Source organism: Phyllobates terribilis, unplaced genomic scaffold, assembly GCF_046119375.1.
Source record: "Phyllobates terribilis strain yellow unplaced genomic scaffold, ASM4611937v1 Scaffold_11__3_contigs__length_659146591, whole genome shotgun sequence".
In the NCBI taxonomy this organism is placed as follows: domain Eukaryota; kingdom Metazoa; phylum Chordata; class Amphibia; order Anura; family Dendrobatidae; genus Phyllobates; species Phyllobates terribilis.
The window spans coordinates 639,450,566-639,473,851 of NW_027362771.1; positions in this window are offsets into that span (position 1 = coordinate 639,450,566).

Consider the following 23,286-nt stretch of genomic DNA (forward strand, 5'->3'; position numbering starts at 1 on the left):
GGACCGGGTCACCGCCACGGAGACTACAGACCCCAGAGACCTGGCACCGGGTATCCCACACACGTGTACACACGTCCCAGGGGGCGCATCACATGCAGTACAGCATATTACAAACATAAGTCCCATTATTGGGGAGTGGGTGTCCCATGGTATTTGCTTATGTTTTCCAAGCAAAAGCTGCCAAAAATTAGGACGGAGCAACTTGCAATGCCCCTTACAAGAGCCATGCAGTACAGCATATTACAAACATAAGTCCCATTATTGGGGAGTGGGTGTCCGATACTATTTGCTTAAGCTTTCCCAGCAAAAGCTGCCAAAAATTAGGATGGAGCAACTTGCAATGCCCCTTACAAGAGCCATGCAGTACAGCATAATACAAACATAAGTCCCATTATAGGGGAGTGGGTGTCCCATAGTATTTGCTTATGCTTTCCCAGCAAAAGCTGCCAAAAATTAGGACGGAGCAACTTGCAATGCCCCTTACAAGAGCCATGCAGTACAGCATATTACAAACATAAGTCCCATTATTGGGGAGTGGGTGTCCCATAGTATTTGCTTATGCTTTCCCAGCAAAAGCTGCCAAAAATTAGGACGGAGCAACTTGCAATGCCCCTTACAAGAGCCATGCAGTACAGCATATTACAAACATAAGTCCCATTATTGGGGAGTGGGTGTCCCATAGTATTTGCTTATGCCTTGCAAGCAAAAGCTGCCAAAAATAAGGACGGAGGAACTTGCAATGCTGGCACCCTGGTGGTATAGTGGTGGTGGAGGCTGAGGATAAGGAGAAGAAGATTAAACAGCCGAAACGAGGAAGCGTATACCCATGTGTGGGTGTGAAGCGGTGCATGTGAATACACCTCCCGAAATAACACAGTGGATTTGACTTTATGTTACTCTGCTGTCATTTGGTGGTGATGAGAAGTCTGGCCCAATCCAGCCCTTGTTCATTTTGATAAGGGTCAGCTTGTCAGCATTGTCAGTTGACAGGCGAGTGCGCTTATCAGTTATAATTACCCCACTGGCACTAAAAACACGCTCTGATAACACGCTAGCGGCAGGGCAGACCAGGACCTCCAAGGCGTACAGAGCGAGTTCATTCCAAGTGTCCAGCTTGGATACCCAATAATTAAAAGGCACAGAGGAATCACGGAGGACGCTGGTATGATCGGCAAGGTACTCCCTCACCGTCTTTTCAAACTTTCCACTCCTTGTGAGAGTACCCCGCGCCTCAGGGCCTGTAAGCTGGGCTGGTGTCAGAAAACTGTCCCAGAACATTGACAGTGTTCTCCTGCCTCTGCTGGATTGGAGTTGCGTCTCTCTCGCCTGTACGCCTTGGTTGGGCAATGAACTGTGACCTCTGCCGCTAGCGTGTTCAGATGGGAATTTTTTTAAGATTTCTGCAGCAAGGGCCTTCTGGTATTGCCCCATTTTTGTAGACCTCTCCACCTCAGGAACAAGAGAGTGAAAGTTCTCCTTGTAGAGGGGGTCTACAAGTGTCACCAACTAGTAATGACTGTCACCCAACATTTTGAAAACGCGAAGGTCACGGTTAAGGCAGCGTAACATAAAGTCAGCCATGCGTGCCAGACTGGTAACAGGCAAGATTTCCGTGTCCTCACCAAGATGACGACTGACCATGCTCTCCTCCTCCTCCTCCTCTTCCTCCTCCCCCCTGTCCTCCGGCCACCCACGCTGAACCGACGGTATGACACTTGTGCAGGTACTACCGTCTGCAACGCATGATAGCAGCTCCTGTTTTTCCTCCTCCTCCTCTGCCTCATTGTCCCCCAATGCACGTTGGGATTAGATGAGGCTGGGCTGTATGTAATCGCCCGCTATGGCTTCTTGATCCATCTCATCATACTCTTGCTGTAATGCCTCCTCTTTAATTCTCTGCAGAGAGCGTTGCAAAAGAGAGACAAGTGGGATGCTGACACTAATGATGGCTTCATCGCCACTCACCATCTTGGTGGCCTCCTCAAAGTTTGTCAGGATGGTACATATGTCAGACATCCAGGTCCACTCCTGAGGTCTTATGTGTGGAGTCTGACCTGAATATCGACGGCCTTGTTGCAGCTGGTACTCCACAACTGCTTTCTTCTGCTCACAAATCCTTTGCAACATGTGGAGGGTAGAGTTCCAATGTGTGGGGACACCACACACCAGTCAGTGTGCCGTAAGCTGCAAACGCTGCTGCAACACAGCAAGGGCGGCGGAAGCTGTAGCCGACTTGCGAAAATGAGCTGACAGGCGGCGTACTTTCACGAGCAGATCTGGCAACTCGGGGTACGATTTAAGAAACCGCTGAACCACGAGGTTAAGCACATGAGCCAGGCATGGTACGTGTGTGATCTCACCTCGCCTCATAGCCGCGACCAGGTTACGGCCATTGTCACACACGACCATGCCGGGATGTAGGTTCAGCGGTCTCAGCCACAGATCTGCCTGCTCTTTCACAGCTGTCCACAACTCACAAGCAGTGTGAGGTTTATCACCTAAGCTTATGAGTTTCAGCACAGCCTGTTGCCGCTTGGCGGAGGCAGTACTGCAATGCTTCCAGCTTGTAACTGATGTGGTGATATCTGAGATGGAGGCTGAACATGAAGAGGAGGAGGAGGAGGATGTGCAGGAGTTGTACACTGTGGGGGCAACTCTGACTGACATAGGGCCCGCAATCCTCGGTGTGGGGAGGATGTGTTCCGTCCCAAGGTCCGACTGGGTCCCGGCTTCCACTATGTTTACCCAGTGTGCCGTCAGAGAGATGTACCGTCCCTGGCCACAAGCACTTGTCCACGTGTCCGTTGTCAGGTGGACTCTCCTAGTAACTGCATTGTTGAGGGCACAGCAGATGCTTTGGGACACGTGCTTGTGTAGTGCGGGGATGGCACACCGGGCAAAATAGTGTCGGCTGGGGACCGAGTACCGAGGGACAGCCACCGCCATAAGATTGCGGAAGGATTCCGTCTCCACCAGCCTAAAAGGCAGCATTTCCAATGCAAGCAGTCGTGAAATGTGCGAATTTAGAACTGTGGCCTGTGGGGCGTTAGCTGCGAATTTCCGCTTTCGTTCAAAGGTCTGGGATATGGACAATTGAACGCTGCGGTGCGACGTGGACGTGGACGTTGTTGCTGTTTCTTGAGAAACTGCCATAACAAGTGAAGACTGGGAGGAGGGGGCATCTTTACATGCAGTATGGACAGGGGATTGCCTTGCACACACAACAGGGGGTTCTATTGCACGCACAACAGTGGAAGAAGCAGTGGTGACACCTGCTGACACTGGTCGTGGACCCTGGGTTTCGCCCCACAAAGTCGAGTGCTTTGCTGCCATGTGCCTGATCATGCTGGTGGTGGTCAGGCTGGTAGTTTTGTCACCCTTGCTGATGCAGGCATGGCAGTTGGAACATATGGCCTTTTTGGGGTTATCAGCAGAGTCTTTAAAAAAATTCCAGACTCTGGAAGACCTACCGCTTGTACTGGCAACGTCCCTTGTGTTGGTGTTACGGGGAACGGTTGCCTGCCTTCTGTCTGCGGCCACCACACTGCTTCTTCCTGCCTGTTGGGGTACTCTGCCTCCCTCCCCCTGTGTGCTGCTGGCCTTACTCTGCATGTCCTCCTTCCACGTTGGGTCAGTTACTAGATCATCCACCACCTCCTCCTCTTCCACTTGCACACCACGATCCTCCTCCTCACTTCCTGGCAATTGTGTCTCGTCATCGTCCACCTCTTGGGACAGATTGCCAACGTCAACTTCCTGTGGCCGTGGCTGTTCAAATATTTGGGCATCGCAACATGGGATCTCCTCTTCCACCACTTCAAGCGTATCAGGCGAGGGTCCCAAATATGGAAATGGACCAGTGAACAGCTCTTCAGAGTGTCCAAGTGTGGGATCACTTGCTGTCTGACGACACTCGGCATGGTGGGAGGAAGGAGCATAAGGTTGAGGAGGAATATGCAGTCGAGACTCACGGCTACTAAGAGTTGACCGTGTGGAAGACAGACCGGAGGTGGTGGTGCCCAGGTAACTGGAAGTATTATCTGCTATCCAATTAATAACCTGTTCACACTGATCTGTTCTCAATACTGGTGTTGTTCTGTGCTTCCCTAGTAATTTGGTCAAGAAGTGGGAGCGAGAAGATGTGGCTGTTGGTTGTGGCACATTTTCACCTTGGCCACGACCCCGTCCTCTGCACGAACCATCACCAGAACGTCCACTTCCACGTCCCTTGCCACGCGCCTTGCCCATTGTAAATTAATTAAAATAGCTTACACTTGCACTATCAATAGAAAAAGGGTAATTAAGAGTAGATTAGAATCGTGGAAGAGGAAAGCCAAAGTTATTGTTTACTCGGGTATACCACACTTTTTTAAATATAGATATTTGCGGCTGAACAGAGAGCGACACACTCAAACTGCTTTTTTTTTAGATACCAATGGCCCAAAACTGGATAGTACAGCGATTTGACCCGTGGAACTGCTAAACCACACTGGGATGTCGGGCCTACGCAAGACTATTTTCAACAGATATATTTTTGTGTCACAACAGTCAGGAGACACTACTGTTTTTATTTATGGAAAAAAATACCAAAACCTGAATAATAGAGATTTTTTACTGTGGGATGGCAAAACCACAGTTATTTTTTACTAGGGTATACCACACTTTTTTAAATAGAGATATTTGCGGCTAAACAGTGAGCGACACACTCAAACTGCTTTTTTTTTAGATACTAAAGGCCCAAAACTGGATAGTACAGCGATTTGACCCGTGGAACTGCGAAACCACACTGGGATGTCGGGCCTATACAAGACTATTTTCAACAGATATATTTTTGTGTCACAACAGTCAGGAGACACTACTGTTTTTCTTTACGGAAAAGACTACCAAAAGCTGAATAATAGAGATTTTTTACCGTGGGATGGCAAAACCACAGTTATTGGTTACTGGGGTATACCACACTTTTTTAAATAGAGATATTTGCGGCTGAACAGTGAGCGATACACTCAAACTGCTTTTTTTTAGATACCAAAGGCCCAAAACTGGACAGTACAGCGATTTGACCCGTGGAACTGCGAAACCACACTGGGATGTCGGGCCTACACAAGACTATTTTCAACAGATATATTTTTGTGTCACAAGAGTCAGGAGACACTACTGTTTTTCTTTACGGAAAAAACTACCAAATGCTGAATAATAGAGATTTTTTACCCTGGGATGGCAAAACCACAGTTATTGTTTTCTGGGGCATACCACACTTTTTTAAATAGAGACATTTGTGGCTGAACAGTGAGCGACACACCCAAACTGCATTTTTTTTAGATACCAGAGGCCCAAAACTGGATAGTACATCGATTTCACCCGTGGAACTGCGAAACCACACTGGGTTGTCGGGCCTACACAAGACTATTTTCAACAGATATATTTTTGTGTCACAACAGTCAGGAGACACTACTGTTTTTCTTTACGGAAAAAACTACCAAAACCTGAAAAATAGAGATTTTTTACCGCGGGATGGCAAAACCACAGTTATTGTTTTCTGGGGTATACCATACTTTTTTAAATAGAGATATTTGCGGCTGAACAGTGAGCGACACATTCAAACTGCTTTTTTTTTAGATACCAAGGGCCCAAAACTGGATAGTACAGCGATTTGACCCGTGGAACTGTGAAACCATACTGGGATGTCGGGCCTACACAAGACTATTTCAACAGATATATTTTTGTGTCACAACAGTCAGGAGACACTACTGTTTTTCTTTACGGAAAAGACTACCAAAAGCTGAATAATAGAGATTTTTTACCGTGGGATGGCAAAACCACAGTTATTGTTTACTGGGGTATACCACACTTTTTTAAATAGAGATATTTGCGGCTGAACAGTGAGCGACACACTCAAACTGCTTTTTTTTCAGATACCAAAGGCCCAAAACTGGATAGTACAGCGATTTGACCCGTGGAACTGCGAAACCACACTGGGATGTCGGGCCTAAACAAGACTATTTTCAACAGATATATTTTTGTGTCACAACAGTCATGAGACACTACTGTTTTTTTTTACGGAAAAAACTACCAAAAGCTGAATAATAGAGATTTTTTACCGTGGGATGGCAAAACCACAGCTATTGTTTTCTGGGGTATACCACACTTTTTTAAATAGAGATATTTGCGGCTGAACAGTGAGCGACACACTCAAACTGCTTTTTTTTTAGATACCAAAGGCCCAAAACTAGATAGTACAGTGATTTGACCCGCGGAACTGCGAAACCACACTGGGATGTCGGGCCTACACAAGACTATTTTCAACAGATATATTTTTGTGTCACAACAGTCAGGAGACACTACTGTTTTTCTTTACGGAAAAAACTACCAAAAGCTGAATAATAGAGATTTTTTACCCTGGGATGGCAAAACCACAGTTATTGTTTTCTGGGGTATACCATACTTTTTTAAATAGAGATATTTGCGGCTGAACAGTGAGCGACACACTAAAACTGCTTTTTTTTTTAGATACCAAGGGTCCAAAACTGGATAGTACAGCGATTTGACCCGTGGAACTGCGAAACCACACTGGGATGTCGGGCCTACACAAGACTATTTTCAACAGATATATTTTTGTGTCACAACAGTCAGGAGACACTAATGGTTTATTTTACGGAAAATACTACCAAAAGCGGAATAATAGAGATTTTTTACCGTGGGATGGCAAAACCACAGTTATTGTTTACTGGGGTATACCACACTTTTTTAAATAAAGATATTTGTGGCTGAACAGTGAGCGACACATTCAAACTGCTTTTTTTTTAGATACCAAGGGCCCAAAACTGGATAGTGCAGCGATTTGACCCGTGGAACTGTGAAACCATACTGGGATGTCGGGCCTACACAAGACTATTTCAACAGATATATTTTTGTGTCACAACAGTCAGGAGACACCACTGTTTTTCTTTACGGAAAAGACTAGCAAAAGCTGAATAATAGAGATTTTTTACCGTGGGATGGCAAAACCACAGGTATTGTTTACTGGGGTATACCACACTTTTTTAAATAGAGATATTTGCGGCTGAACAGTGAGCGACACACTCAAACTGCTTTTTTTTTAGATACCAAAGGCCCAAAACTGGATAGTACAGCGATTTGACCCGTGGAACTGCGAAACCACACTGGGATGTCGGGCCTAAACAAGACTATTTTCAACAGATATATTTTTGTGTCACAACAGTCAGGAGACACTAATGGTTTATTTTACGGAAAAGACTACCAAAAGCGGAATAATAGAGATTTTTTACCGTGGGATGGCAAAACCACAGTTATTGTTTACTGGGGTATACCACACTTTTTTAAATAGAGATATTTGCGGCTGAACAGTGAGCAACACACTCAAACTGCTTTTTTTTAGATACTAAAGGCCCAAAACTGGATAGTACAGCGATTTGACCCGTGGAACTGCGAAACCACACTTGGATGTCGGGCCTACACAAGACTATTTTCAACAGATATATTTTTGTGTCACAAAACTCAGGAGACACTACTGTTTTTCTTTACGGAAAAAACTACCAAAAGCTGAATAATAGAGATTTTTAACCGTGGGATGGCAAAACCACAGTTATTGTTTTCTGGGGTATACCACACTTTTTTAAATAGAGATATTTGTGGCTGAACAGTGAGCGACACACTCAAACTGCTTTTTTTTTAGATACCAAAGGCCCAAAACTGGATACTACAGCGATTTGACCCGCGGAACTGCGAAACCGCACTGGGATGTCGGGCCTACACAAGACTATTTTCAACAGATATATTTTTGTGTCACAACAGTCAGGAGACACTACTGTTTTTCTTTATGGAAAAAACTACCAAAAGCTGAATAATAGAGATTTTTTTACCCTGGGATGGCAAATCCACAGTTATTGTTTTCTGGGGTATACCACATTTTTTTAAATAGAGATATTTGTGTCTGAACAGTGAGCGACACACTCAAACTGCATTTTTTTTAGATACCAGAGGCCCAAAACTGGATAGTACATCGATTTCACCCGTGGAACTGCGAAACCACACTGAGATGTCGGGCCTACACAAGACTATTTTCAACAGATATATTTTTGTGTCACAACAGTCAGGAGACACTACTGTTTTTCTTTACGGAAAAAACTACCAAAAGCTGAATAATAGAGATTTTTTACCGTGGGATGGCAAAACCACAGCTATTGTTTTCTGGGGTATACCACACTTTTTTAAATAGAGATATTTGCGGCTGAACAGTGAGCGACACACTCAAACTGTTTTTTTTTAGATACCAAAGGCCCAAAACTGGATAGTACATCGATTTCACCCGTGGAACTGCGAAACCATACTGGGATGTCGGGCCTACACAAGACTATTTCAACAGATATATTTTTGTGTCACAACAGTCAGGAGACACTTGTCACACTGTCACAGAATACTGGAGGTAGGGGGCCTAAGCTGACCCTAAGCTGGGGCCCTGACTAATCCCTCAACCTGGAGGTACTGTTAAAGGTACAGAGGTCCAGGCCGCCAGCGTAACCCCTACCTCCTGAGGATCCCTGCACCTCAGTAATCTAGTCCTGAGAAGGACCCCGATCACAACAATTGGGAACCAGAAATAATATGCCCACACACAGTATTTAGACGAACGAGACAGTACAAGGGAAAAACCAAAACCACCTTGCATACAACTTCTACACAACTACAACAGAGGGAACACCAACGGGAAAGGAGATAAATGATAAAGCGAGGAAAGGGAAAAAACACTTCCAAATACACTTATCTCAGCAACTCCAAACACCACGATCCGCTCTGTAAGTCTGAATGAAAAGCTTTCACCGACACCTCCCAAACAGACCTGCAGGAATATGAAGGAGTCTCACTAAAGAAGCATTGATTGCAGCTGGGCGAGGCTGGACCTCAGCTAGCCCAGAGAGAGAGAGAATTAACTCCTTCACTGCCGAAAAAACACAAAGCACCAACAAGTCAGCTGCAAGAAGTCAGGCTGTGTACTCGTGACGATCTTCGTGGCAACACACCCGTGACAGTACCCCCCCTACTACGAGGGGCCTCCGGACCCTCAGGGCCAGGTTTATTCGGGTGAGTCGTGTGGAAGGCCCGAACTAATCGGTCTGCGTTAATATCCGACGCAGGAACCCACATCCTCTCCTCAGGACCATACCCCTTCCAATGAACCAAGTACTGAAGGGACCGGCGATTAAAGCGTGAATCAATGACCCTCGATACCTGGAACTCCAAGTTACCATTGACAACCACAGGAGGGGGAGGTAAAGGTGACGGTACCACCGGCGCCACATACCTCTTAAGCAATGATCTGTGAAACACGTTGTGAATTTTAAACGTAGGGGGGAGGTCAAGACGCAATGCCACCGGATTAATAATAGAACTGATTCTGTACGGCCCGATGAACCTGGGACCCAGTTTCCAGGAGGGAACCTTAAGTTTAATATTCCTGGTAGACAACCATACCTGATCGTTCACACTTAGGTCCGGACCAGACACTCTCCTCCTATCAGCCATACGTTTGTATCGGTTCCCCATAGTATTCAGATTCTTCAGCACCCCTCTCCATACTGAAGCGAGAGATGAGGAAAATCGTTCCTCCTCCGGAACCCCCGAAGAGCCCCCCCTACTGAAAGTACAAAACTGGGGGTGAAAACCATATGCCCCAAAAAACGGGGACTTACCAGTGGACTCGCTCCGCCTATTATTGAGAGCAAACTCTGCCAGAGGTAGGAAAGAAGCCCAGTCCTCCTGGTTCTCTGACACAAAACACCGAAGATATGTCTCCAAGCTCTGGTTCATACGTTCCGTCTGACCATTGGTCTGAGGATGAAAAGCCGACGAGAATGACAAATGCATCCCCCGCCGTGCACAAAACGCCTTCCAGAACTTGGACACAAACTGAGACCCCCGATCAGACACCACCTCGGAGGGTACCCCGTGAAGCCTCACAATCTCCCCAATGAACACCTGCGCAAGAGTTTTAGCATTAGGGAGAGCCGGAAGAGCGATAAAATGTGCCATCTTGCTGAACCTGTCCACTACAACGAGTATGACCGTTTTACCCGAAGACGGAGGGAGGTCCGTAATAAAGTCCATAGACAGATGAGTCCAAGGACGCTCCGGGATCTTCAAAGGTAAAAGGGCCCCAGACGGACGGGTATGTGAGGTCTTAGAGCGCGCACAAACCCCACAGGACGTGACAAAAGTTACCACCTCTTTATGTAAGTTAGGCCACCAAAACCGACGCGAGAGGAGATCCACAGTTGCTTTACTCCCCGGGTGTCCTGCAAAAACTGAGTTATGGTGTGCCTCGATCACCTTTTGTCGCAACTGATCTGGAACGAACAGTCTCCCCGGAGGTCCAACAGGGGCGTCCCCCTGAGCCTCCAATATCTCCTCCTCCAGCTCAGAGCATACTGCCGAAACCACCACCCCCTCCTGAAGAATAGGAATCGGGTCGTCCGTATTCCCGGCCCCAGGGAAACTACGAGATAAGGCATCCGCCTTTACATTTTTAGACCCAGGACGATATGTAACGACGAAATTAAACCTGGTAAAAAACAATGACCACCTAGCTTGTCTGGGATTCAGACGTTTAGCGGACTCCAGATATAGCAGGTTCTTGTGATCGGTGATGACGGTGACTGGATGAACTGCCCCCTCCAAAAAATGGCGCCACTCCTCAAAAGCTAACTTAATGGCCAAGAGTTCCCTATTGCCGACATCGTAATTCCTCTCAGCGGACGACAATTTTTTAGAGAAAAAGGCGCACGGATGCCACTTACCAGGGGACGAACCCTGTGACAATACTGCTCCCACCCCTACCTCGGAAGCGTCTACCTCTACAAAGAATGGCTGAGACGCATCAGGTTGAATGAGTATGGGTGCCGAGGCAAAACATTTTTTCAAGGAGGAGAATGCTTGACAAGCCTTGTCAGACCACCTAGAAAAATCCGTCCCCTTTTTAGTCATGTCTGTAAGAGGATTAACCATGGACGAGAAATTACGAATGAACTTCCGGTAATAGTTAGCAAACCCCAGGAAACGTTGTAGTGCCTTAAGATTCTCCGGCCGATCCCACTCAAGAACTGCCCGCACTTTCCCAGGGTCCATACGAAAACCGGACGCTGAAACCAGGAAGCCTAAAAACTGGAGTTCCTGTACGGCGAACACACACTTTTCCCACTTGGCATACAGTTTATTATCCCGCAAGATCTGTAACACCTGTCTAACGTGCTCCTGATGAGACACCAGATCCGGCGAGTAAATTAAGATATCATCCAGATATATGACAACAAACTGTCCCACCAGGTGGCGAAAAATATCATTAACAAAGTGTTGAAACACCGCCGGGGCATTAGTCAGACCGAATGGCATGACAAGGTTCTCATAATGCCCCTCCGGAGTGTTAAAAGCCGTCTTCCACTCATCCCCCTCCTTCATCCTAATCAGATTGTACGCCCCCCTGAGATCCAACTTAGAGAACCATTTGGCGCCCACGATCTGATTAAAGAGATCGGGAATAAGTGGGAGCGGATACGGATCTCGGACCGTAATCCGATTAAGTTCACGGAAATCCAGGCAAGGGCGTAGGCCTCCATCTTTCTTCTTAACAAAGAAGAACCCCGCGGCCACCGGTGAAGATGAAGGTCTAATATGCCCCTTAGCCAGACTTTCAGAAATATAATCCTTCATGGCCTGCCTCTCAGGACCAGAAAGGTTATACAACCTAGCTTTAGGTAACTTGGCCTCAGGGAGCAGTTTTACAGAACAGTCATACTCGCGATGAGGAGGTAGTTCCTGACACCCATTCTCCGAGAATACATCCTCAAAGTCCGCCAGAAATGGAGGTAAGACCCAAGGAGTAACCGCACCGATGACCGTGTTCATGCAGTTTTTATTACAGAATTTACTCCATTGGCTTATCTCTCTGGTTTGCCAATTAATAACCGGGTTATGCTTAGCTAACCAAGGAAGGCCCAACACTATAGGAGTGGGAAGACCCTCCAACACGTAGCAAGACAACAGTTCTTTATGTATTGCCCCCACTTGAAGTTTTACGCCATGCACAGCTTGCAAAAAACTTCCCTGACCGAGAGGCCTGGCATCGATCGAGAATATGGGGATGGGTTTAGCCAACTCACTCAATCGCATACCTTGAACCCGGGCAAACCGAGCATCAACCAGATTAGCCCCGGCCCCACTATCCAGAAGAACAGATATCCTCTCAGTTCTCGCACCCACCACCACCTCCGCCGGTACGAGAAACTGAGACGAACCTAGGGACGAAATACCTACTCCCAGATTGCCGTCCACCACACAACCTGGGATCAACAGTTTTTTCGACGACTCTTTACTCTGCAAGGGACGGGATGGACACCCCCCAATAAAATGTCCCTTTTTCCCGCAGAGGAAACACCTTCCTGTCTTATGGCGCTCCACCGGTCCCCTTCCCCGAAATGATGTCCCTCCTAATTGCATAGGCTCCTCCGGACTGACCAGGGGAACCACCATATGAGGGGACCTTGTAGGAGGTGGAGACATTACAGGGGGTAGAGTTATCCCGCACCTCTCCCGAAGCCGTCTGTCAACGCGAATGGCAAGGGCCATAGCGGCTTCCAGTGACGCGGGAGAGTCATACTGTGCCAACACATCCTGTAATTTGTCGGATAAACCATGACAAAACTGGCTCCTAAGAGCCGGGTCATTCCACTGGGTGTCCGTGGCCCACCTACGGAACTCCGAACAGAATTCCTCCGCCGGACGATCTCCCTGCTGAATCCTACGTAACTTAGACTCAGCAAGGGAGATCCGATCTGGGTCATCATATACGAGTCCCAGAGCAGCGAAAAACCTATCCACTGACTGGAGAACCGGGGAGCTTGGGGGAAGAGAGAACGCCCAAGATTGTGGGTCCCCTTGTAGGAGCGAGATGACAATTCCCACCCTTTGTTCTTCGCTGCCCGATAACCGAGGCCGCAGCCGAAAGTACAATTTGCATGCCTCCCGGAAAACAAAAAACTTGTCCCGCCCCCCAGTGAACCTGTCAGGGAGAGCTACTTTAGGTTCTGGTCCGGCTTGCTCCAGAGGATGCAAAACCTTGGACCTAACGTCCGCCAGCCCCATGGACAAACTCTGCAACTGCCGAGCTAGACCGGCTACTGGATCCATGGTAGCTGGAGAAAAACTAAGTTGGTCGGTGAAAATGTCACACTGTCACAGAATACTGGAGGTAGGGGGCCTAAGCTGACCCTAAGCTGGGGCCCTGACTAATCCCTCAACCTGGAGGTACTGTTAAAGGTACAGAGGTCCAGGCCGCCAGCGTAACCCCTACCTCCTGAGGATCCCTGCACCTCAGTAATCTAGTCCTGAGAAGGACCCCGATCACAACAATTGGGAACCAGAAATAATATGCCCACACACAGTATTTAGACGAACGAGACAGTACAAGGGAAAAACCAAAACCACCTTGCATACAACTTCTACACAACTACAACAGAGGGAACACCAACGGGAAAGGAGATAAATGATAAAGCGAGGAAAGGGAAAAAACACTTCCAAATACACTTATCTCAGCAACTCCAAACACCACGATCCGCTCTGTAAGTCTGAATGAAAAGCTTTCACCGACACCTCCCAAACAGACCTGCAGGAATATGAAGGAGTCTCACTAAAGAAGCATTGATTGCAGCTGGGCGAGGCTGGACCTCAGCAAGCCCAGAGAGAGAGAGAATTAACTCCTTCACTGCCGAACAAACACAAAGCACCAACAAGTCAGCTGCAAGAAGTCAGGCTGTGTACTCGTGACGATCTTCGTGGCAACACACCCGTGACAACACTACTGTTTTTCTTTACGGAAAAGACTACCAAAAGCTGAATAATAGAGATTTTTTACCGTGGGATGGCAAAACCACAGTTATTGTTTACTGGGGTATAGCACACTTTTTTAAATAGAGATATTTGCGGCTGAACAGTGAGCGACACACTCAAAACTGCTTTTTTTTCAGATACCAAAGGCCCAAAACTGGATAGTACAGCGATTTGACCCGTGGAACTGCGAAACCACACTGGGATGTCGGGCCTACACAAGACTATTTTCAACAGATATATTTTTGTGTCACAACAGTCAGGAGACACTACTGTTTTTCTTTACGGAAAAAACTACCAAAAGCTGAATAATAGAGATTTTTTACCCTGGGATGGCAAAACCACAGTTATTGTTTTCTGGGGTATACCATACTTTTTTAAATAGAGATATTTGCGGCTGAACAGTGAGCGACACACTCAAACTGCTTTTTTTTTTAGATACCAAGGGTCCAAAACTGGATAGTACAGCGATTTGACCCGTGGAACTGCGAAACCACACTGGGATGTCGGGCCTACACAAGACTATTTTCAACAGATAAATTTTTGTGTCACAACAGTCAGGAGACACTAATGGTTTATTTTACGGAAAAGACTACCAAAAGCGGAATAATAGAGATTTTTTACCGTGGGATGGCAAAACCACAGTTATTGTTTACTGGGGTATACCACACTTTTTTAAATAGAGATATTTGTGGCTGAACAGTGAGTGACACACCCAAACTGCATTTTTTTTAGATACCAGAGGCCCAAAACTGGATAGTACATCGATTTCACCCGTGGAACTGCGGAACCACACTGGGATGTCGGGCCTACACAAGACTATTTTCAACAGATATATTTTTGTGTCACAACAGTCAGGAGACACTACTGTTTTTCTTTACGGAAAAAACTACCAAAACCTGAAAAATAGAGATTTTTTACTGTGGGATGGCAAAACCACAGTTATTGTTTTCTGGGGTATACCACACTTTTTTAAATAGAGATATTTGCGGCTGAACAGTGAGCGACACATTCAAACTGCTTTTTTTTTAGATACCAAGGGCCCAAAACTGGATTGTACAGCGATTTGACCCGTGGAACTGTGAAACCATACTGGGATGTCGGGCCTACACAAGACTATTTCAACAGATATATTTTTGTGTCACAACAGTCAGGAGACACTACTGTTTTTTTTTACGGAAAAAACTACCAAAAGCTGAATAATAGAGATTTTTTACCGTGGGATGGCAAAACCACAGCTATTGTTTTCTGCGGTATACCACACTTTTTTAAATAGAGATATTTGCGGCTGAACAGTGAGCGACACACTCAAACTGCTTTTTTTTTAGATACCAAAGGCCCAAAACTGGATAGTACAGCGATTTGACCCGCGGAACTGCGAAACCACACTGGGATGTCGGGCCTACACAAGACTATTTTCAACAGATATATTTTTGTGTCACAACAGTCAGGAGACACTAATGGTTTATTTTACGGAAAAGACTACCAAAAGCGGAATAATAGAGATTTTTTACCGTGGGATGGCAAAACCACAGTTATTGTTTACTGGGGTATACCACACTTTTTTAAATAGAGATAATTGCGGCTGAACAGTGAGCAACACACTCAAACTGCTTTTTTTTAGATACCAAAGGCCCAAAACTGGATAGTACAGCGATTTGACCCGTGGAACTGCGAAACCACACTTGGATGTCGGGCCTACACAAGACTATTTTCAACAGATATATTTTTGTGTCACAAAACTCAGGAGACACTACTGTTTTTCTTTACGGAAAAAACTACCAAAAGCTGAATAATAGAGATTTTTAACCGTGGGATGGCAAAACCACAGTTATTGTTTTCTGGGGTATACCACACTTTTTTAAATAGAGATATTTGCAGCTGAACAGTGAGCGACACACTCAAACTGCTTTTTTTTTAGATACCAAAGGCCCAAAACTGGATAGTACAGCGATTTGACCCGTGGAACTGTGAAACCGCACTGGGATGTCGGGCCTACACAAGACTATTTTCAACAGATATATTTTTGTGTCACAACAGTCAGGAGACACTACTGTTTTTCTTTACGGAAAAAACTACCAAAACCTGAAAAATAGAGATTTTTTACCGTGGGATGGCAAAACCACAGTTATTGTTTTCTGGGGTATACCACACTTTCTTAAATAGAGATATTTGCGGCTGAACAGTGAGCGACACACTCAAACTGCTTTTTTTTTAGATACCAAAGGCCCAAAACTGGATAGTACAGCGATTTGACCCGTGGAACTGCGAAACCACACTGGGATGTCGGGCCTAAACAAGACTATTTTCAACAGATATATTTTTGTGTCACAACAGTCATGAGACACTACTGGTTTTTTTTACGGAAAAAACTACCAAAAGCTGAATAATAGAGATTTTTTACCCTGGGATGGCAAAACCACAGTTATTGTTTTCTGGGGTATACCATACTTTTTTAAATAGAGATATTTGCGGCTGAACAGTGAGCGACACACTCAAACTGCTTTTTTTTTTAGATACCAAGGGTCCAAAACTGGATAGTACAGCGATTTGACCCGTGGAACTGCGAAACCACACTGGGATGTCGGGCCTACACAAGACTATTTTCAACAGATAAATTTTTGTGTCACAACAGTCAGGAGACACTAATGGTTTATTTTACGGAAAAGACTACCAAAAGCGGAATAATAGAGATTTTTTACCGTGGGATGGCAAAACCACAGTTATTGTTTACTGGGGTATACCACACTTTTTTAAATAGAGATATTTGTGGCTGAACAGTGAGCGACACACCCAAACTGCATTTTTTTTAGATACCAGAGGCCCAAAACTGGATAGTACATCGATTTCACCCGTGGAACTGCGGAACCACACTGGGATGTCGGGCCTACACAAGACTATTTTCAACAGATATATTTTTGTGTCACAACAGTCAGGAGACACTACTGTTTTTCTTTACGGAAAAAACTACCAAAACCTGAAAAATAGAGATTTTTTTCTGTGGGATGGCAAAACCACAGTTATTGTTTTCTGGGGTATACCACACTTTTTTAAATAGAGATATTTGCGGCTGAACAGTGAGCGACACATTCAAACTGCTTTTTTTTTAGATACCAAGGGCCCAAAACTGGATTGTACAGCGATTTGACCCGTGGAACTGTGAAACCATACTGGGATGTCGGGCCTACACAAGACTATTTCAACAGATATATTTTTGTGTCACAACAGTCAGGAGACACTACTGTTTTTTTTTACGGAAAAAACTACCAAAAGCTGAATAATAGAGATTTTTTACCGTGGGATGGCAAAACCACAGCTATTGTTTTCTGCGGTATACCACACTTTTTTAAATAGAGATATTTGCGGCTGAACAGTGAGCGACACACTCAAACTGCTTTTTTTTTAGATACCAAAGGGCCAAAACTGGATAGTACAGCGATTTGACCCGCGGAACTGCGAAACCACACTGGGATGTCGGGCCTACACAAGACTATTTTCAACAGATATATTTTTGTTTCACAACAGTCAGGAGACACTAATGGTTTATTTTACGGAAAAGACTACCAAAAGCGGAATAATAGAGATTTTTTACCGTGGGATGGCAAAACCACAGTTATTGTTTACTGGGGTATACCACACTTTTTTAAATAGAGATATTTGCGGCTGAACAGTGAGCAACACACTCAAACTGCTTTTTTTTAGATACCAAAGGCCCAAAACTGGATAGTACAGCGATTTGACCCGTGGAACTGCGAAACCACACTTGGATGTCGGGCCTACACAAGACTATTTTCAACAGATATATTTTTGTGTCACAAAACTCAGGAGACACTACTGTTTTTCTTTACGGAAAAAACTACCAAAAGCTGAATAATAGAGATTTTTAACCGTGGGATGGCAAAACCACAGTTATTGTTTTCTGGGGTATACCACACTTTTTTAAATAGAGATATTTGCAGCTGAACAGTGAGCGACACACTCAAACTGCTTTTTTTTTAGATACCAAAGGCCCAAAACTGGATAGTACAGCGATTTGACCCGTGGAACTGTGAAACCGCACTGGGATGTCGGGCCTACACAAGACTATTTTCAACAGATATATTTTTGTGTCACAACAGTCAGGAGACACTACTGTTTTTCTTTATGGAAAAAACTACCAAAAGCTGAATAATAGAGATTTTTTACCCTGGGATGGCAAAACCACAGTTATTGTTTTCTGGGGTATACCACACTTTTTTAAATAGAGATATTTGTGTCTGAACAGTGAGCGACACACTCAAACTGCATTTTTTTAGATACCAGAGGCCCAAAACTGGATAGTACATCGATTTCACCCGTAGAACTGCGAAACCACACTGGGATGTCGGGCCTACACAAGACTATTTTCAACACATATATTTTTGTGTCACAACAGTCAGGAGACACTACTGTTTTTCTTTACGGAAAAAACTACCAAAACCTGAAAAATAGAGATTTTTTACCGTGGGATGGCAAAACCACAGTTATTGTTTTCTGGGGTATACCACACTTTCTTAAATAGAGATATTTGCGGCTGAACAGTGAGCGACACACTCAAACTGCTTTTTTTTTAGATACCAAAGGCCCAAAACTGGATAGTACAGCGATTTGACCCGTGGAACTGCGAAACCACACTGGGATGTCGGGCCTAAACAAGACTATTTTCAACAGATATATTTTTGTGTCACAACAGTCATGAGACACTACTGGTTTTTTTTACGGAAAAAAATACCTAAAGCTGAATAATAGAGATTTTTTACCGTGGGATGGCAAAACCACAGCTATTGTTTTCTGGGGTATACCACACTTTTTTAAATAGAGATATTTGCGGCTGAACAGTGAGCGACACACTCAAACAGTTTTTTTTTAGATACCAAAGGCCCAAAACTGGATAGTACATCGATTTCACCCGTGGAACTGCGAAACCACACTGGGATGTCGGGCCTACACAAGACTATTTTCAACAGATATATTTTTGTGTCACAACAGTCAGGAGACACTACTGTTTTTCTTTACGGAAAAAACTACCAAAACCTGAAAAATAGAGATTTTTTACCGTGGGATGGCAAATCCACAGTTATTGTTTTCTGGGGTATACCACACTTTTTAAAATAGAGATATTTGCGGCTGAACAGTGAGCGACACATTCAAACTGCTTTTTTTTTAGATACCAAGGGCCCAAAACTGGATAGTACAGCGATTTGACCCGTGGTACTGTGAAACTATACTGGGATGTCGGGCCTACACAAGACTATTTCAACATATATATTTTTGTGTCACAACAGTCAGGAGACACTACTGTTTTTCTTTACGGAAAAGACTACCAAAAGCTGAATAATAGAGATTTTTTACCGTGGGATGGCAAAACCACAGTTATTGTTTACTGGGGTATACCACACTTTTTTAAATAGAGATATTTGCGGCTGAACAGTGAGCGACACACTCAAACTGCTTTTTTTTTAGATACCAAAGGCCCAAAACTGGATAGTACAGCGATTTGACCCGTGGAACTGCGAAACCACACTGGGATGTCGGGCCTAAACAAGACTATTTTCAACAGATATATTTTTGTGTCACAACAGTCAGGAGACACTACTGTTTTTCTTTACGGAAAAAACTACCAAAAGCTGAATAATAGAGATTTTTTACCCTGGGATGGCAAAACCACAGTTATTGTTTTCTGGGGTATACAATATTTTTTTTAATAGAGATATTTGCGGCTGAACAGTGAGCGACACACTCAAACTGCTTTTTTTTTAGATACCAAGGGCCCAAAACTGGATAGTACAGCGATTTGACCTGTGGAACTGCGAAACCACACTGGGATGTCGGGCCTACACAAGACTATTTTCAACAGATATATTTTTGTGTCACAACAGTCAGGAGACACTACTGGTTTATTTTACGGAAAAGACTACCAAAAGCGGAATAATAGAGATTTTTTACCGTGGGATGGCAAAACCACAGTTATTGTTTACTGGGGTGTACCACACTGTTTTAAATAGAGATATTTGCGGCTGAACAGTGAGCAACACACTCAAACTGCTTTTTTTTTAGATACCAAAGGCCCAAAACTGGATAGTACAGCGATTTGACCCGTGGAACTGCGAAACCACACTTGGATGTCGGGCCTACACAAGACTATTTTCAACAGATATATTTTTGTGTCACAACACTCAGGAGACACTACTGTTTTTCTTTACGGAAAAAACTACCAAAAGCTGAATAATAGAGATTTTTAACCGTGGGATGGCAAATCCACAGTTATTGTTTTCTGGGGTATACCACCCTTTTTTAAATAGAGATATTTGCAGCTGAACAGTGAGCGACACACCCAAACTGCTTTTTTTTTAGATACCAAAGGCCCATAACTGGATAGTACAGCGATTTGACCCGTGGAACTGCGAAATCACACTGGGATGTCGGGCCTACACAAGACTATTTTCATCAGATATATTTTTGTGTCACAACAGTCAGGAGACACTACTGTTTTTCTTTACGGAAAAAACTACCAAAAGCTGAATAATAGAGATTTTTTACCGTGGGATGGCAAAACCACAGCTATTGTTTTCTGGGGTATACCACACTTTTTTAAATAGAGATATTTGCGGCTGAACAGTGAGCGACACATTCAAACTGTTTTTTTTTTAGATACCAAGGGCCCAAAACTGGATTGTACAGCGATTTGACCCGTGGAACTGTGAAACCATACTGGGATGTCGGGCCTACACAAGACTATTTCAACAGATATATTTTTGTGTCACAACAGTCAGGAGACACTACTGTTTTTTTTTACGGAAAAAACTACCAAAAGCTGAATAATAGAGATTTTTTACCGTGGGATGGCAAAACCACAGCTATTGTTTTCTGCGGTATACCACACTTTTTTAAATAGAGATATTTGCGGCTGAACAGTGAGCGACACACTCAAACTGCTTTTTTTTTAGATACCAAAGGGCCAAAACTGGATAGTACAGCGATTTGACCCGCGGAACTGCGAAACCACACTGGGATGTCGGGCCTACACAAGACTATTTTCAACAGATATATTTTTGTTTCACAACAGTCAGGAGACACTAATGGTTTATTTTACGGAAAAGACTACCAAAAGCGGAATAATAGAGATTTTTTACCGTGGGATGGCAAAACCACAGTTATTGTTTACTGGGGTATACCACACTTTTTTAAATAGAGATATTTGCGGCTGAACAGTGAGCAACACACTCAAACTGCTTTTTTTTAGATACCAAAGGCCCAAAACTGGATAGTACAGCGATTTGACCCGTGGAACTGCGAAACCACACTTGGATGTCGGGCCTACACAAGACTATTTTCAACAGATATATTTTTGTGTCACAAAACTCAGGAGACACTACTGTTTTTCTTTACGGAAAAAACTACCAAAAGCTGAATAATAGAGATTTTTAACCGTGGGATGGCAAAACCACAGTTATTGTTTTCTGGGGTATACCACACTTTTTTAAATAGAGATATTTGCAGCTGAACAGTGAGCGACACACTCAAACTGCTTTTTTTTTAGATACCAAAGGCCCAAAACTGGATAGTACAGCGATTTGACCCGTGGAACTGTGAAACCGCACTGGGATGTCGGGCCTACACAAGACTATTTTCAACAGATATATTTTTGTGTCACAACAGTCAGGAGACACTACTGTTTTTCTTTATGGAAAAAACTACCAAAAGCTGAATAATAGAGATTTTTTACCCTGGGATGGCAAAACCACAGTTATTGTTTTCTGGGGTATACCACACTTTTTTAAATAGAGATATTTGTGTCTGAACAGTGAGCGACACACTCAAACTGCATTTTTTTAGATACCAGAGGCCCAAAACTGGATAGTACATCGATTTCACCCGTAGAACTGCGAAACCACACTGGGATGTCGGGCCTACACAAGACTATTTTCAACACATATATTTTTGTGTCACAACAGTCAGGAGACACTACTGTTTTTCTTTACGGAAAAAACTACCAAAACCTGAAAAATAGAGATTTTTTACCGTGGGATGGCAAAACCACAGTTATTGTTTTCTGGGGTATACCACACTTTCTTAAATAGAGATATTTGCGGCTGAACAGTGAGCGACACACTCAAACTGCTTTTTTTTTAGATACCAAAGGCCCAAAACTGGATAGTACAGCGATTTGACCCGTGGAACTGCGAAACCACACTGGGATGTCGGGCCTAAACAAGACTATTTTCAACAGATATATTTTTGTGTCACAACAGTCATGAGACACTACTGGTTTTTTTTACGGAAAAAAATACCTAAAGCTGAATAATAGAGATTTTTTACCGTGGGATGGCAAAACCACAGCTATTGTTTTCTGGGGTATACCACACTTTTTTAAATAGAGATATTTGCGGCTGAACAGTGAGCGACACACTCAAACAGTTTTTTTTTAGATACCAAAGGCCCAAAACTGGATAGTACATCGATTTCACCCGTGGAACTGCGAAACCACACTGGGATGTCGGGCCTACACAAGACTATTTTCAACAGATATATTTTTGTGTCACAACAGTCAGGAGACACTACTGTTTTTCTTTACGGAAAAAACTACCAAAACCTGAAAAATAGAGATTTTTTACCGTGGGATGGCAAATCCACAGTTATTGTTTTCTGGGGTATACCACACTTTTTAAAATAGAGATATTTGCGGCTGAACAGTGAGCGACACATTCAAACTGCTTTTTTTTTAGATACCAAGGGCCCAAAACTGGATAGTACAGCGATTTGACCCGTGGTACTGTGAAACTATACTGGGATGTCGGGCCTACACAAGACTATTTCAACATATATATTTTTGTGTCACAACAGTCAGGAGACACTACTGTTTTTCTTTACGGAAAAGACTACCAAAAGCTGAATAATAGAGATTTTTTACCGTGGGATGGCAAAACCACAGTTATTGTTTACTGGGGTATACCACACTTTTTTAAATAGAGATATTTGCGGCTGAACAGTGAGCGACACACTCAAACTGCTTTTTTTTTAGATACCAAAGGCCCAAAACTGGATAGTACAGCGATTTGACCCGTGGAACTGCGAAACCACACTGGGATGTCGGGCCTAAACAAGACTATTTTCAACAGATATATTTTTGTGTCACAACAGTCAGGAGACACTACTGTTTTTCTTTACGGAAAAAACTACCAAAAGCTGAATAATAGAGATTTTTTACCCTGGGATGGCAAAACCACAGTTATTGTTTTCTGGGGTATACAATACTTTTTTTAATAGAGATATTTGCGGCTGAACAGTGAGCGACACACTCAAACTGCTTTTTTTTTAGATACCAAGGGCCCAAAACTGGATAGTACAGCGATTTGACCTGTGGAACTGCGAAAC